We start from the raw sequence: 17,488 nt of genomic DNA, 5'->3' as shown, positions 1-17,488 counted from the left end.
GTACATATTGACTTTTAATTGACATATAATTGTTTGTTAACATTTGTTACAATTCTAACTAATACTGTGATATTGTGAATTATTGGGAGACTAGCCCAATGGTTCTTTTATGAATGTATTAATGTGAATAAAATTTCATCAAGAGAAAAAAAGAAAGCGTTGAACTTGAAATCCAATGGGGTCTCCCCGCGCAGGTTCGAACCCTGCTCGCAGCGATAAATTTTTGTTGAAGTTTGCGAAGGTGTCATTATGTTTTTGCCTTTAAAATTCCGAATCGCCTTGCAAAACACGCCTTTACTAAATGTCTGTAGTTAATATTGATGTCTTATTTTACCTTCCCGCGGACGTTTTATTGCAGGAAGGTCCAATTTGTCGTACTTTGAAGAATAGAACTACGCGCTGTAACAGTTTTAAATTCACATTCAGTAATGAAAGTGTGGTTCGCTAGATATATAGTGACTTCATTGTGTTTACTTTTGTAACTCATTCAAAACTCTTACTACATGTATTTGCTGTTGGAGCACGTTTTAGAAAACAACCGAATAACCATTCAGTTAGCACAATCGGCTGACGTTCATAGTTCATTTTAACTGACAAGTTTTGTAAGCTGTGATGGCCGAGTGGTTAAGGCGTTGGACTCGAAATCCAATGGGGTCTCCCCGCGCAGGTTCGAACCCTGCTCGCAGCGCACATTTTTACAACACCAACATTGCCTATCGGAACCATAAAGATGCGAGAATATTACCTGTTCAATACAATCTTGACGTGAAAACCTGTGAAAGGACCTCCAGTTTGTGACTTTTTGATATTAGTATTGCCGTTAATTTCTTAATTTCTATCCAATGTCTTCTGAGAAGCCAACAATTTTAACAATCGAAGTAGTTTAGTTTGTTTTGTTTCGGAAAAATCAAACGGCGATGATAACTTGGACCATCTTATTTACGATAAGATGTTTTGTAGATTGCAATTTGACTTTTTCATCTTTTTCACTCAATGAGTGCTTAGAAATATTATATAAATTTGGTGGGACTTTCTGCAAGCTGTGATGGCCGAGTGGTTAAGGCGTTGGACTTCAGGGTCGGTTTTTGGATGCATCATCTGTAGGATGTAAACATTGTGTCGTCCGAGAATTTTTCTTTGTTTGGTGAGTTCTTCGCCGTATTTTTGTGTATAAATATTTCCTGAACATTGTTAGATGATATTTGCTTTAAAGTGATAATAGTTTCCATATAAATATTCGTTTTATATCGCTTTTTCCTGCTTTTTCGTAGCAGGAAAAAGGGGGAGGAAAGGTGCGCTCGATTCTTTTCTTGAGATCCATCTAAGAACTAATGGCGAACTTTGAAAGAAGTGGGCCAGAAAGGTCCAATAGAAAGTCTTTTAATGTCGAAAATGAATTTTCAAAGGAGAAAACTGTTTTAATTTCATGTGTACTTGAAGGTTCTGGGAAAGTAGAACCTGATTCAGTAATTGATGAAATTGAATTGAAATGTGGTAGAGGAAGTGTTATAGCATGTGTGCCAAAGACCGGCAGTGGATATGAAGTTGTATTTAGAGAGAGGCAGATGATGGAACCAATTCTTGGTGATTTATCAGTCAGTGGTAAAACATTTAAAGTGACTGAATTAGAATCCAGCTTCAGATATATTTCAATACTCAACTTGAGTATGTATGTAACTGATGCTGAAATCATTGAAAGATTTTCAAAAATTGGAGTTGAAGTGGTGTCACCAATTAAAAAACATAAGATGAAGTCGAAAAACTATATTTATGATGGAACAAGAGTATTTAAGGCAAAACTTCCACCTAATATGAAATCCATCCCCTACTCGATGAAGTTCTCAGTGAATGAAAAAGAAACTGCATACTATCGTGTGATCCACAATCATCAAGTTAGAGTGTGCCATGGGTGTTTTAGCCCGGACCACATCTATAAAGATTGTCCTGATTTCAAGTGTTTTGAGTGTGGCGAGCAAGGTCATATTAGTAGGAAATGCTTGAAAAATAAGTGTTCTTTCTGCTTTTACAAGAAGGAGAACTGTAAGTGTGAAACCTTGAGGAAGACAGGCGTGGGTAATTCATGTACAGAATTCCAAACTGATTCCTACTCGGGCATTTTTAAGGATCATGACATTCAACATTCAAGTGACAGAATGTTTCATACAGAAAATGATGATTCAAGTGATGTTTCTGAAGATGACGAATGGGCACAGAACACTAGAAGACGTGAAAATGTTGTCAGTAGTGTTCATTCCCGTTGTCGTGATGATGTCAGTCATGTTGACACTAATGGCGATGCTACCCATACAACTGTGGAGGCGGTTGTTGAGCCGATAGCGAATGGTGATAATGGTGTTGCTAGCCATATCACAGATGATGTTCCGAATGGTGTTGCTAGCCAGTGTATTGATGAATGTGACGGTGCTAGTCACGATGGAGAGAATCATGAAGTGGATGGTGATGACGTTTCTGAGGTGTTAGATGTTTGTGACATGGTTCATGGTGTTGAAGATATTGTAAGTGGTGAAGATAAAGAAAAAGTAGAATCAGAAATCGATCATGACAATCTTACTAATAATGTAGATGTTAGCCATGTTAATTTGGTTGAATTTAATGACGTCTCTGGTGTATCTGAGAATAATGTTAAAGATATTGATCATATATCTAATATAGAAAATACTGTCTCCTCTCAGGATAAAATCAAAAGCCAGAGAGGAGTCAGCCATAGTACTTGTGATACTTTGGATGATTTTGAAATGGACACTCATTCATTGACAAGTGATTGTCAGTTGGCGAGTGGTGATGAGTTTACTGTTGTGGGTAAGAAAAAATCCTACTTGGGTATCAAAAGGCGAAATAAATTTCAGATTAAGCCTAATTTAAAGGCAGCTAGATTGTCAAATGTTAAAAATAAGTTAATGAAGTAACAATGGAGTGGAATGTGTCATTAGTTATGAACTTTTGTTTTGTGATGGCTACTTTTAACTTCATTAGCCTTAATTGTAATGGTTTGTGTGACAAAAATAAAAGGGATTGTATTTTTGCATTATGTATTGAAAGAAAATATGACATTGTTTGTTTACAGGAAACATTTTGGACTGATAAATTGTATGAGGATATTCAAATTGATAAAACTGTATGGGATGGTGAGATTTTTGCCAGTAATAGCATTTGTAATAGGAAAGGGGTTGCCATTCTTGTAAGTAAAAGGTTGAAAAATGTTTTTAAAGTTTGTGAGAGTGTATGTGGAAGATTAATTCATATACAAGGTAAAATTCTTGACAAAAGTTTGGACATAATTAATTTGTATGCTCCAAATAATGTTAGTGAAAAGTGTAATTTTTTCAATGATTGTAAAAGTAAAATATATGGAGATGAATTTATTATAATAGCAGGTGATTATAATACCACTCTTTCCCCTTTAGACAAAAGTGGGAAAACTGTTTATTTATGCTGACAGATCTTTAAAATGTCTGACTGAATTGATAAATGAAAAAGGTTTATCTGATGTATGGAGAGATAGAAATGTAGGTGTTAAAATGTTTTCAAGAAAACAAGTTGTACAAAGTTTTTTAACTCAAAGTAGAATTGATTATTTTTTAGTTTCTTGTAATTTAAAACCATTTATAAAGAATGTTTTTTACAATGATACATCTTTCAGTGATCATTCTATTGTTAGTATGAAATTAGATTTTTCTGAAGTTGAAAAAGGACCTGGTGTTTGGATTTTTAACAAGTCCTTATTGAGTGATGATTTTTTTGTTGAAAAAATTAGAAATATCTTACTTGATGAAATTGGTTCAGATTTTTATTTTTCACATCCATTAATTTGGTGGGATAATTTGAAATATAAAATCAAGAAAACAAGTCAACTCTATGGTAAAGAAAAACAGAGAGAGTTATATAGAGATTATTATAGAATACAGAATAAGTTACAAGAATTGTCAATAAAGGCTGCTTGTGGTAATGATATAGATCATGTCAAATATTTAGAGTTGAAAGAGGAACTTGAAGGTTTAGAAAAACATAGATGTAATGGTGCTGTTATAAGATCCAAATGTCAATATTCATTAGAAAGTGATAAAAATACAACCTATTTTTTGAATTTAGAGAAACATAGACAGAATAGAAATATGATAAATGGTTTAAAAAATTGTGATGGTAATGTTGTCAGTGAAACTGCTGAAATTTTAGATGTTATTTATAGTTTTTATAAAAGGCTATTTTCTTGTGTACAAACGGATTATGAAGCAATTGATAAAATGTTAGATTGTATTAATGTCAATGTTGACGTTTGTGATGTTGAAAAATGTGATGAGGAAATTAATATTGAAGAAATAAAAACCTCTATAAAAGGTATGAAACAAGGAAAAACACCTGGTCCTGATGGACTCACGGTGGAGTTTTATTTATATTTTTTTAATGAGTTGAAAGATGTTTTGAAATATATTTATGATACAGTTGAAGAGAATAAAGTTTTATCTAGGTCTATGAGGTATGGAATGATTAACCTAATTTATAAAAATAGAGGTGACAAAACTGACTTGAAAAATTTTAGACCTATCAGTTTATTGAATGTAGATTATAAAATATTAGCAAGAGTCATGGCAAATAGGTTTAAATTTGTACTTCCAAAGATTATTTCACCAACTCAGAGTTGTTGTATAATAGGTAAAGACATCTCTGATACTACTGTTACTGTAAGAGACATAATTGACTTGGTTGAAATGGATAATCTAGAATGTTATTTGTTAAAGTTAGATCAGGAAAAGGCTTTTGACAGGGTTGGGCATGAATATCTTTTTTCGGTTTTACAAAAATTTGGTTTTGGGGAGAGATTTATATCTTGGATAAAAATTTTTTATACAGATATTTTTAGTACTGTAAAGTGCAATGGTTTCCTATCCAAATATTTTCCATTGGCAAACTCTGTTAAACAAGGTTGCCCAATATCTGCTTTATTGTATGTTTTAGTTGCTGAACCTTTAAGTATAATGATCAAAAGGAATGATAGGATTCAAGGTATTAACATTCCTGTTGTGAATATTGAAGAAAAAAATATTTTCACATGCTGATGACACTACATTGATATTGTCTGACAAAAATTCAGTAACTGAATCATTTAATGTTTTACAATTGTATGAACAAGCATCTGGGGCAAAATTAAATAAAGATAAATCTGAAATTTTGGCATTGGGTACTGGAAAAATATCAAAAAATGATTTAGATGCTTGGAAAATTAAAGAGTGTGATGGGGTTTTACAGCTTTTAGGCATATGGATGGGCAAGGATAAAAAGTTATGTGATAGTCTGAACTGGGAATGCAAAGTGCAGTCTATTTCAAAAATACTGAATCTTTGGAAAATGAGACAATTGTCAATACATGGTAGAGTAACTGTGATAAATACTCTTTTAATGAGCAAACTTTGGTATACTCTGATGCTAGTTAATATACCAGAAAAACACTATTTAGATATAAAGAAATTGTGCATCGGGTTTTTGTGGAATGATAAACCATCTTTGGTTGCTTATGATGTTGTTATTAATAGAATACTAGATGGAGGTTTGAACTTTCCAGAAATTTTACATAAGATGTATGCTTTTAGACTTAAATTTTTAAGTCGTTTGTTAGATGTAGAGTATTGTGCTGTTTGGAAGCATCTTTGTACTTATTTCTTTTCCAAAGTACAAGATATGAAACTTGGTATTGAGATTTTGTTCTGTCAATTTAAGCAGAGACAGTTGGGGAGTTTACCTGATTTTTATAAATGTATGCTGTTTGCTTGGGGAAAGATACGTGATTATATTGAAATTGATATCAATTTGAATAATGTATTTGACCTGCCTCTGTTCAATAATCCTTTGATTACTAATAATGGTAATATACTGTATATTAAGACTTTTATAGATGCAGGCATTATTAAAATGAAAGATTTAGCATTTGAATGTAAAAAGGGATTCATGAGAGATGAGTTTGTTCAAGATATTGTTTCTGAAAAGTTTCCACAGGTATCTGCTGCTAAGATTATTAAGGTAGTACAATGTATAAAACAATGTATTCCTGATGAATGTAAAATTTTAGTAGAAAATAATGAAAATGTTCGTAGAAATCTCAGTTTGAATATAGAATGTAATGTTAATAATAGAAAGTACTCTTTTCCTAGTACAACAAAGTTTTTTTATTCTATGTTGTTGAAATCATTATCAAAAGAACCAAATGCTGTCAAATATTGGTGTGAGATGTGTTCTGATTTTAATACTCAAAAAGTCCAAACAGTTTTGAACTTTCCATTTTTACCAAGTGATTGGATTGAGTTATCATTTAAAATATTTCATAGAGTTTTATTTACTAAGGAGAGGTTATTGAGATGTCGCATTACTGATGATTCATTGTGTCCAGTTTGTGATGATATGCATGAGGACTTAGAACATCTTATAATTTCGTGTAGATGTTTGACTCGATTCAATGACTTTTTTAAAGACTTTTTACATAATATATTGTGTAATAGTTCAGCTAGCTTTATCAATATGTTAGACTTTAATTTTCTATGTTATTTCGGTCTACTCAAGAAAGATAAAAAAGTAAACTTTTATTTTGTTAATACTGCTTTATCTGTTAGAAGGTTTTGTGTTGTAAAGAGAAGAAATTTAGTCATGAAAGATGAGAAAGTTTTGCACATTATTTCTTATTATAAATCTGTTCTTCAAAAGCATGTTAATTATGCTTACATGTATTATATACAGAAAAAGAACTTTTCTTTGTTTCAAAAATATTACTTGAATGACAATCCTGTTCTGCGCATCTCTGATGATAATGTTGTGATAGACTTTTAAATATACTTATTCATATATATACTGTCAATGTAATTTAAGGACAATTTGTGATCTGTGATATGTGAATTATTGGGAGACTAGCCCAATAATTCTTTTATATGATGTTTTACTGTGAATAAAATTTTATCAAGATAAAAAAAGGCGTTGGACTTGAAATCCAATGGGGTCTCCCCGCGCAGGTTCGAACCCTGCTCGCAGCGATAAATTTTTGTTGAAGTTTGCGAAGGTGTCATTATGTTTTTGCCTTTAAAATTCCGAATCGCCTTGCAAAACACGCCTTTACTAAATGTCTGTAGTTACTATTGATGTCTTATTTTACCTTCCCGCGGACGTTTTATTGCAGGAAGGTCCAATTTGTCGTACTTTGAAGAATAGAACTACGCGCTGTAACAGTTTTAAATTCACATTCAGTAATGAAAGTGTGGTTCGCTAGATATATAGTGACTTCATTGTGTTTACTTTTGTAACTCATTCAAAACTCTTACTACATGTATCTGCTGTTGGAGCACGTTTTAGAAAACAACCGAATAACCATTCAGTTAGCACAATCGGCTGACATTCATAGTTCATTTTAACTGACAAGTTTTGAAAGCTGTGATGGCCGAGTGGTTAAGGCGTTGGACTCGAAATCCAATGGGTTTGGTCTTGGGTTTTTGGATGTACCATATGTAAGATGTAAACATTGACGTCCGAGAATTATTCTTTGTTTGGTGAATTCTTCGCCGTATTTATGTGTGTAAACATTTTCTGAACATTGATTTGTTACCTTTGAGCTAATTTGATAATAATTTCTGCATAAAGATTGGTTTGTGATCCCTTTTTCCTGCTTTGTTGTAGCAGGAAAAAGGGGGAGGAAAGGTGCGTTCGATTCCTTTTTTGAGATCTGTCTGTAAACCAATGGCAAACTCTGAAAGAAATGGACCAGAAAGGTCCAATAGAAAATTCTTTAATGGGGAAGAAGAATTTTCAAAGGACAAAACTGTCTTAATATCTTGTTTAGTGGAAGGTTTTGGGAAAGTGGAACCCGATTCAGTGATTGATGAAATTGAAGCGCAGTGTGGTAGAGGAAGTATTGTAGCATGTGTGCCAAAGTCTGGCTGCGGATATGAAGTGGTTTTTAGAGATAGGGAGATGATGGAACCTATTCTTGGTGATATGTCAGTTGGTGGTAAAACATGCAAAGTAACTGAGTTAGAATCCAGTTTTAGATATGTCTCAATACTCAACTTAAGTATGTATGTCACTGATACTGAAATCATACAAAGATTTTCAAAAATTGGAGTTGAAGTGGTGTCACCAATTAAGAAACATAAAATGAAGTCAAAAAATTATATATATGACGGAAGAAGAGTCCTTAAGGCAAAACTTCCACCTAAGATGAAGTCTATTCCTTACTCGATGAAATTCTCCGTCAATGAGAAAGAGACTGCGTACTACCGTGTAGTACATAATCAGCAAGTAAAAGTATGCCATGGATGTTTTAGTCCGGACCACATATATAAAGACTGACCTGACTTCAAATGTTTTGAATGTGGTGAACAAGGGCATATCAGTAGAAAGTGTTTGAAAAATAAGTGTTCTTTCTGCTTCTACAAGAAAGAGGACTGTAAGTGTAATACCTTGAGAAAGAATGATATGGGAAATTCATATACAGAATTCCAAACTGATGCCTTCTCGGGCACGTTTAGGCATAATGATAATAGACATTCAAGTAATAGAATGTATAACATTGAGAGTGATGACACAAGTGTTAATGATTTTGAAGATGATGAATGGGCACGGAATACTAGAAGGTGTGAAAATGACAAAAGCAGTGTTCATCTCCATCGTAGTGATGATGTTAATCATGTTTCCACTGATGGCGAAGCGAGACATATAACTGGTGAGGCTGTTATTAAGCCAATGGCGAAATGTGGTAATGGTGTTGCTATCCCTATCACAGAAGATGTTGAGGAAGTGAACTTGAATGATGTTCCAAATGGCGTTGCTAGCCAGTGTACTGATGAAAGTGACAGTGCTAGTCACTATGAAGAGAATGATGTAGTAGATGGTAGTGATCTTTCTAAGGTGGTGGTTGGTGATACTGTTTGTGACACGGCTCATTGTGTTAAAGATATGGAAAGTGGTGAAGGAAAAGACAAGACAGATACAGATATAGATCATAACAATATTATAAATGATGTAGGTGTAAGCATGGTTAATTTGGATAAATTAGATAGTGTTTCTGGTGTGTCCATGAAAAATGTTTCAGATATTGATAATATGTCCATTGTAGACAATGCTGTCTCCTCACAGGAAGAAATTGAAAGCCAGGGAGGAGTCAGCCAGAGTACATGTGATACTTTGGATGATTTTGAAATGGACACTCATCCACTGACAAGTGATTGTCAAGGGGTGAGTGGTGATGAATTTACTCTTGTTGGTAAGAAAAAATCCTACTTGGGTATTAAAAGACGAAATAAATTTCAGATTAAGCCTAATTTAAAGGCAGCTAGATTGTCAAATGTTAAAAATAAGTTAATGAAGTAACAATGGAGTGGAATATGTCATTAGTTTTGAACTTTTGTTTTGTGATGGCTACTTTTAACTTCATTAGCCTTAATTGTAATGGTTTGTGTGACAAAAATAAAAGGGATTGTATTTTTGCATTATGTATTGAAAGAAAATATGACATTGTTTGTTTACAGGAAACATTTTGGACTGATAAATTGTATGATGAAATTCAAACTGATAAAACCGTATGGGATGGTGAGATTTTTGCCAGTAATAGCATTTGTAATAGGAAAGGTGTTGCCAATCTGATAAGTAAAAGGTTAAAAAATGTTTTTAAAGTTTGTGAAAGTGTATGTGGAAGATTAATTCATATAAAAGGTAAAGTTCTTGACAATCTTTTGGACATAATTAATTTGTATGCTCCAAATAATGTCAGTGAAAAGTGTATTTTTTTCAATGATTGTAAAAGTAAAATATATGGAGATGAATTTATTATAATAGCAGGTGATTATAATACCACTCTCTCCCCTTTAGACAAAAGTGGGAAAACTGTTTTTTATGCTGACAGATCCTTTAAATCTCTGACTGAATTAATAAATGAAAAAGGTTTATCTGATGTATGGAGAGATAGAAATATAGGTGTTAAAATGTTTTCAAGAAAACAAGTTGTACAAAGTTTTTTAACTCAAAGTAGAATTGATTATTTTTTAGTTTCTTGTAATTTGAAACCATTTATAAAGAATGTTTTTTTTATAATGATACATCTTTCAGTGATCATTCTATTGTTAGTATGAAATTAGATTTTTCTGAAGTTGAAAAAGGACCTGGTGTTTGGATTTTTAACAAGTCCTTATTGAATGATGATTGTTTTGTTGAAAAAAATAGAAATATTTTACTTGATGAAATTGGTTCAGATTTTTATTTTGCACATCCATTAATTTGGTGGGATAATTTGAAATATAGAATAAAGAAAACAAGTCAACTCTATGGTAAGGAAAAACAGAGAGAGTTATATAGACATTATTATAGAATACAGAATCAGTTACAAGAATTGTCAATAAAGGCTGCTTGTGGTAATGATATAGATAATGTCAAATATTTAGAGTTGAAAGAGGAACTTCAAGGTTTAGAAAAACATAGATGTAATGGTGCTGTTATAAGATCTAAATGTCAATATTCATTAGAAAATGATAAAAATACAGCCTATTTTTTGAATTTAGAGAAACAAAGACAGAATAGAAATATGATAAATGGTTTAAAAAATTGTGATGGTAATGTTGTCAGTGAAACTGCTGAAATTTTAGATGTTATTCATAGTTTTTATGAAAGGCTTTTTTCTTGTGTACAAACTGATTATGAAGCCATTGATAAAATGTTAGATTGTATTAACGTCAATATTGATGATTGTGATGTTGAAAAATGTGATGAGGAAATTAATATTGAAGAAATAAAAACCTCTATAAAAGGTATGAAACAAGGAAAAACACCTGGTCCTGATGGACTCACGGTGGAGTTTTATTTTTTTAATGAGTTGAAAGATGTTTTGAAATATATTTATGATGCAGTTGAAGATAATAAAGTTTTACCTAGGTCTATGAGGTATGGAATGATTAACCTAATTTATAAAAATAGAGGTGACAAAACTGACCTGAAAAATTTTAGACCTATCAGTTTACTAAATGTAGATTATAAAATATTAGCAAAAGTCATGGCAAATAGGTTTAAATTTGTACTTCCAAAGATTATTTCACCAACTCAGAGTTGTTGTATAATAGGTAAAGACATCCCTGACACTATTGTTACTGTAAGAGACATAATTGACTTGGTTGAAATGGATAATTTAGAATGTTATTTGTTAAAGTTGGATCAGGAAAAGGCTTTTGACAGGGTTGGGCATGAATATCTTTTCTCGGTTTTACAAAAATTTGGTTTTGGGGAGAGATTTATATCTTGGATAAAAGTTTTTTATACAGATATTTTTAGTACTGTAAAGTGCAATGGTTTCCTATCTAAATATTTTCCATTGGCAAACTCTGTTAAACAAGGTTGCCCAATATCTGCTTTATTGTATGTATTAGTTGCTGAACCTTTAAGTATAATGATCAAAAGGAATGATAGGATTCAAGGTATTAACATTCCTGTTGTGAATATTGAAGAAAAAATATTTTCACATGCTGATGACACTACATTGATATTGTCTGACAAAAATTCAGTAATTGAATCCTTTAATGTTTTACAATTGTATGAACAAGCATCTGGGGCAAAATTAAATAAAGATAAATCTGAAATTTTGGCATTGGGTACTGGAAAAATATCAAAAAATGATTTAGATGCTTGGAAAATTAGAGAGTGTGATGGGGTTTTACAGCTTTTAGGCATATGGATTGGCAAAGATAAGAAGTTATGTGATAATCTAAATTGGGATTGCAAAGTGCAGTCTATTTCAAAAATACTGAATCTTTGGAAAATGAGACAATTGTCAATCCATGGTAGAGTAACTGTGATAAATACTCTTTTAATGAGCAAGCTTTGGTATACTCTGATGGTAGTTAATATACCAGAAAAATACTATTTAGATATAAAGAAATTGTGCATCGGGTTTTTGTGGAATGATAAACCATCTTTGGTTGCTTATGATGTTGTTATTAATAGAATACTAGATGGAGGTTTGAACTTTCCAGAAATTTTACATAAGATGTATGCTTTTAGACTTTGGAAGCATCTTTGTACTTATTTCTTTACCAAAGTACAAGATATGAAACTTGGTATTGAGATTTTGTTCTATGAATTTAAGCAGAGACAGTTGGAGAGTCTACCTGATTTTTATAAATGTATGCTGTTTGCTTGGGGAAAGATACTTGATTATATTGAAATTGATATCAATTTGAATAATGTATTTGACCTGCCTCTGTTCAATAATCCTTTGATTACTAATAATGGTAATATGCTGTATATCAAGACTTTTATAGATGCAGGCATTATTAAAGTGAAAGATTTAGCATTTGAATGTAAAAAGGGATTCATGAGAGATGAGTTTGTTCAAGATATTGTTTCTGAAAAGTTTCCACAGGTATCTGCTGCTAAGATTATTAAGGTAGTACAATGTATAAAACAATGTATTCCTGATGAATGTAAAATTTTAGTAGAAAATAATGAAAATGTTCGTAGAAATCTAATTTTGAATATAGAATGTAATGTTAATAATAGAAAGTACTCTTTTCCAGTACAACAAAGTTTTTTTATTCTATGTTGTTGAAATCATTATCAAAAGAACCAAATGCTGTCAAATATTGGTGTGAGATGTTTTCTGATTTTGATACTCAAAAAGTCCAAACAGTTTTGAACTTTCCATTTTTACCAAGTGATTGGATTGAGTTATCATTTAAAATATTTCATAGAGTTTTATTTACTAAGGAGAGGTTATTGAGATGTCGCATTACTGATGATTCATTGTGTCCAGTTTGTGACGATATGCATGAGGACTTAGAACATCTTATAATTTCGTGTAGATGTTTGACTCGATTCAATGACTTTTTTTAAGAATTTTTACATAATATATTGTGTAATAGTTCAGCTAGCTTTATCAATATGTTAGACTTTAATTTTCTATGTTATTTCGGTCTACTCAAGAAAGATAAAAAAGTTAACTTTTATTTTGTTAATACTGCTTTATCTGTTAGAAGGTTTTGTGTTGTAAAGAGAAGAAATTTAGTCATGAAAGATGAGAAAGTTTTGCACATTATTTCTTATTTTAAATCTGTTCTTCAAAAGCATGTTAATTATGCTTACATGTATTATATACAGAAAAAGAACTTTTCTTTGTTTCAAAAATATTACTTGAATGTCCTGTTCTGCGCATCTCTGATGATAATGTTGTGATAGACTTTTAAATATACTTATTCATATATACTGCCAATGTAATTTCAGAAAAAATTGTGATCTGTGATATGTGAATTATTGGGAGACTAGCCCAATAATTCTTTTATATGATGTTTTACTGTGAATAAAATTTTATCAAGATAAAAAAAAAGCGTTGGTTTTTGGATGTACCATGTTCAACATGTAAACAAAGTGTCGTCCGGAAATTATTCTGAATTTGGTGAGTTATTCGCCACATATGTGTTTATAAACAGTTGTTGAAGTTTATTTTGTATTATATGACTGTATGTGATATATATTACAGACTAATATTCGTTTAGTATCCCCTTTTCCTGCGTTTTCGTTGCAGGAAAAAGGGGGAGGAAAGGTGTGTTTAATTTGTTGTTTGCTGATCTAAGTAAACCCCAATGGCGAACTTTGACAGCAACGGGGCAGAAAGGTCCCAACGGAATTGGTTCAATTCTAAAGACAAATTTTCTAAAGAGAAAACGGTGTTAGTAAGCTGTGTAATTGATGGTTTTGGTGCAGTTAAGGCTGAAAAACTAATTGATGAAATTGAAAGTAAATGTGGTATAGGTAGCGTTGTGGCATGTGTGATGAAAAATGGAGTTGGCTTTGAAGTGGTGTTTAGAGAGAGACAATTGATGGAACCAATTCTTGGTGAATTAAACCTTGATGGCAAAATCTGTAATGTGAACGAACTGGAGGCAAAGTTCAAATATGTTTCGATATTGAATCTTAGTATGTATGTTTCAGATGAAGAGATTATTGACAGATTTTCTAAAATTGGTGTAGAGGTTGTTTCTCCAATAAAGAAGCATAGAATGAAGTCCAAAATTAATGTTTATGATGGCACTCGTATTTTCAAAGCTAAACTTCCGCCTAATATGGTAGCAATACCATACTCCATGAAATTTTCTGTAAATGAAAAAGAAACAGCTTATTACAGGGTTATACATAACCAACAAGTCAAGGTCTGCTCTGGATGCTTTAGCCCAGAACATATGCACAAAGACTGCCCTGAATTTATATGTTTTGAATGTGGTGAACAGGGCCACATAAGTAGGAAATGTTTGAAAAACAAGTGTTCGTTTTGTTTTCATAAGAAAGACAAATGTAACTGTGGTGTTAGAAAGGAATTGCACATTGACAATACATACTCACCATTATCTCAGATGGAAAGTTTACAGGAGACAATGTCTAGAGATAACATTGCAAAGAAGGGAGATGTGAAAGATAGCAAGGAGTGTGACGAGAATATTGATTATATTGATGAGAATTGCAATGTAAAGGAAAATAGCTGTACGAATGTTGATGATATGACTGATCAAAATGAAAGTACACCTGTAGATCAAAATGGAAATGCAAAGGTGAATGACGATGCTAGTCATTATTCTGAAGATGCTGGTAAAGTTGTTTCGAGAGGAAGTGCTCTAGGTGTTGCTAACCTTAGCACTGTTGAACTTGGTGATGATGGTAGTGGGGATGACATAGATGATGAATGTTTTGAGATGGAAGATGATGTGATTGATGACTGTGAATGTGACGAAAAAGTAAAGGCAGATACAAGTACAAAACAGGATAATGTAGTCTTGAACAATTGTAATACTCAATCAATTGAATTTGTTAAATCAAGTGTTGAATTTTCTGCTGAAAATATTTTAAGAGATGATGTTAAATCGGATAGATTAGTTGTAGATGGTATTGTCTCCTCCCTGGAACAAGATAAAAGCAGCCAGGAGGGAGTCAGATATTCATATGATTCTCTAGATGAGATTAGTATGGACACTTTTCCTTTGACTAATGAATGTCTAGGGGCAAGTGGAGATGATTTTACTGTCGTTGAAAAGAAAAAGAAGTATTTAGGTATCAAAAGAAGGAGTAAGCTTAAGGTTACGCCTAATATAAAGGCAGCAAAATTATCAAATGTACAAAAAAATTTGGTAAATAAAAATGGAGAGTCCTATTGTTAATATTATTATATTACTTTTTGTGATGGCTACTTATAATGTTATAAGCCTTAACTGCAATGGTCTTTGTGATAGAAATAAAAGAGATTGTATTTTTTCATTATGTAGTGAAAGGAAATATGATATTGTATGTTTACAAGAAACTTTTTGGAATAATGATACATTTGAAGATTTAAAGAAGGATAAGATTTTATGGAGTGGTGATATTTTTGCAAGTAATAGTAATTGTAATAGACAAGGTGTTGCTATTCTTGTTAGTAAAAGTCTTAAAAATGTATTTAAAGTTTGTGAATGTTTACCTGGTAGATTTATCCATATTCAAGGTATAATTAATGATAGAACGGTTGATATTTTTAATGTATATGCTCCTAATAGTGTAAGTGAGAAATGTCTTTTTTTTGAAGTTTGTAAAAGTAAAATTGAAGGAGATGGCTATGTTATAGTGGCTGGTGATTTTAATACTACTCTGTCTCCTTTAGATAAAAGTGGAAAAACTGCTTTTTATGCAGATAGGTCTGTGAAGCATCTTACTAGTATAATGAATGAAAAATGTTTGTTTGATGTCTGGAGAGATAGAAATATAGGTGTTCAAATGTTTTCACGAAAACAAGTTGTTCAAGGTTTTTTAACACAGAGTAGAATTGACTATTTTTTAGTTTCTAGTAATATTAAGTCTTGTATCAAAAATATATTTTATAGAGATACCTGTTTTAGTGATCATTGTATTGTGAGTATGAAGTTAGATTTTTCTGAGGTTGAAAGAGGACCAGGGATCTGGATTTTTAATCACTCCTTATTAGCTGATGAAGAGTATGTTGCTAGGATCAGAAAATTGTTAGAAGATGAAATAGGTACAGATTTTTATAATTCAAATCCACTCATTTGGTGGGACAATTTGAAATTTAGTATCAAGAGAATAAGTCAAATATATGGTAAAGAAAAACAAAAAGAGATTAACAGACAATACTTCAAATTGCAAAATAAATTACAAGAACTGTCTGTGAAGTCTGCTTGTGGTATAAAAATTGATCATGTAAAGTACTTAGAATTAAAGAGTGAACTTGAGACTATAGAAAAACATAGATGTAATGGTGCTATATTAAGATCTAAATGTCAACATGCCTTAGAAAGTGACAAAAATACTGCTTATTTTTTAAGTTTAGAAAGGTATAAACAGAATAAGAATTTAATATGTACTTTGAAAAATTGTGATGGAAATGCTGTTAATAGTACTGTGGAATTATTAAATGTTGTACATGACTTTTATGAAAAATTGTTTTCATGTGTAAATACTGACAATGATGCAATTAATGACATGTTAGATTGTGTTGATGTTAAAGTTGATGATATTGATATTACTAAATGTGATGATGATATATGTATTGATGAGATTGTACAATCATTAAAAGGAATGAAAAAGGGCAAAACGCCTGGCTCTGATGGATTAACTATTGAATTTTATCTTTATTTTCTAGATGAACTGACGCCTGTATTGAAATATATTTATGATAGTATTGAAGAAAATAAAGTTTTATCTAGATCTATGAGATATGGTATGATAAATTTGATATATAAGAATAGAGGTGACAAGTCTATGTTGAAAAATTTTAGACCTATAACTTTATTAAATGTTGATTATAAAATCTTAGCAAGAGTAATGGCTAACAGGTTTAAGTTTGTATTACCAAAAATTATATCACCTACTCAAAGTTGTTGTATTATAGGTAAAGATATTTCTGACACTACTGCAAGTGTTAGAGATATTATTGATTTGGTTGAAATGGATAATTTAGAATGTTATTTGTTGAAACTTGACCAGGAAAAAGCATTTGACAGGGTTGGACATGAATATTTATTTTCTGTCTTGCAGAAATTTGGATTTGGGGAGAAATTTATTTCTTGGATTAAAATATTTTATACAGACATTTTCAGCACTGTCAAGTGTAATGGGTTCTTATCCAAATATTTTCAATTAAAGAACTCTGTAAAACAAGGATGTCCTATATCAGCTTTATTATATGTATTAGTAGCTGAATCATTGAGTACAATGATTAAAAAGAATAGTAGTATTAGAGGTTTGAATATTCCTAATACAAATGTTGAAGAAAAGATTTTTTCACATGCTGATGACACCACTTTAATATTATCTGACAAAAATTCAGTAAGTGAAGCCTTTAAAGTTTTACATTTGTATGAACAAGCATCTGGGGCAAAATTAAATAAAGATAAATCAGAAATTTTGGCATTGGGGACTGGAACTATTTCAAAAAATGAATTAGATGCTTGGAGTATTAGAGAGTGTGATGGGGTTT

The 17,488-nt window shown here is 31.6% G+C and overlaps 1 non-coding gene across 1 annotated transcript; it reads left to right on the top strand.

Annotated features, from left to right (window-relative positions):
- The first annotated feature begins 606 nt into the window (after positions 1–606).
- On the top strand, positions 607–688 carry Trnas-cga (transfer RNA serine (anticodon CGA)). The gene has a single exon. It is a non-coding gene; the product is annotated as a tRNA-Ser (tRNA).
- The last annotated feature ends 16,800 nt before the right edge of the window (positions 689–17,488 follow it).

The sequence above is a fragment of the Perna viridis genome, chromosome 9 (assembly GCF_037379345.1).
Source record: "Perna viridis isolate PV_CMFRI_1.1 ecotype Kerala chromosome 9, ASM3737934v1, whole genome shotgun sequence".
NCBI lineage: Eukaryota > Metazoa > Mollusca > Bivalvia > Mytilida > Mytilidae > Perna > Perna viridis.
Note: the sequence above shows the minus strand (reverse complement) of the source record. Positions and strands in the feature narration are given on the sequence as shown.